The 879-nt window shown below is 34.7% G+C and overlaps 1 non-coding gene across 1 annotated transcript; it reads right to left on the bottom strand.

Moving 5' to 3' along the window:
* Positions 1-521: 521 nt before the first annotated feature.
* LOC136404652 (U6 spliceosomal RNA) lies at positions 522-627 on the bottom strand. Its single transcript, XR_010751371.1, has one exon. It is a non-coding gene; the product is annotated as a U6 spliceosomal RNA (small nuclear RNA).
* Between the last annotated feature and the right edge of the window lie 252 nt (positions 628-879).

Below are 879 nucleotides of genomic sequence, written 5' to 3'. Positions count from 1 at the left end.
CTTTTGTGGTATCATTTCTTATGTTTAAGTCTTTGATTTATTTTGAGCTACTTTTTATAAGTGGGTTGAGACAGGAGTCCAATTTCATTTTTATTTATGTGTTTCTTCAGTTTTCCCAGAACTATTTGTAGAAGAGGCTATTTTTTTCCTCATTGGGCTGTCTTCCTCATTGAATATTAATTGACTGTATATGCCAGTATTTAATTCTGGGCTCTCTATTTTGTCCCATTGGTCTACATCTTTATTTTTGTACCAGTACCATAATATTTTTATTACTATAGCTTTGTAGTATAGTTTTAAGTCAGGACGTGTGGTACTGATAGCTTTGCATTTTTTTCCTCAGGATTCCTATAGTTATTTGGGTTCTTCTGTGGCTCCACACCAATGTTAGGATTATTTCTTCTATAACTGTGAAGAACGCCTTTGGTATCTTGATGGGGACTGTGATAAATCTATAGATTGCTCTAGGTAGTATGGCCATTTTAATAGTATCAATTCTTCTCATCCATGAACATAGATATAAAAATATGGAATGCTCTATGAATTTGTGTATCATTCTTGCACAGGAACCATGGTAATAACTCTGAATTTTTTCAATTTTAGTATTTGTGCTTCTGAAGAAAGCACTGGGGATCCTTTGTAAAGGCAGCTTTCTAAATGCATGCCCAGTAACAGCAGCCCTAAAACTCAGGGCTGTTATTAGTTAATAAAGAACCTTTACCTGAATTTGATAAAGCCCGTGAACAAGGCCCAATGCCAAGGTTCCTGGTTCTGTATGTGAAATGTAGGTTGCATCTTTTCTTGACATATAAAATTCGCAAGGTAGTTTTGTAGAGTGAACAACTAACAAAACCCTATAATCCCTGGTAATTCTATTTT

The sequence above is a fragment of the Saccopteryx leptura genome, chromosome 4, assembly GCF_036850995.1.
Source record: "Saccopteryx leptura isolate mSacLep1 chromosome 4, mSacLep1_pri_phased_curated, whole genome shotgun sequence".
Classification (NCBI taxonomy): Eukaryota; Metazoa; Chordata; class Mammalia; order Chiroptera; family Emballonuridae; genus Saccopteryx; species Saccopteryx leptura.
This window is presented reverse-complemented; position numbering and strand designations above follow the sequence as displayed.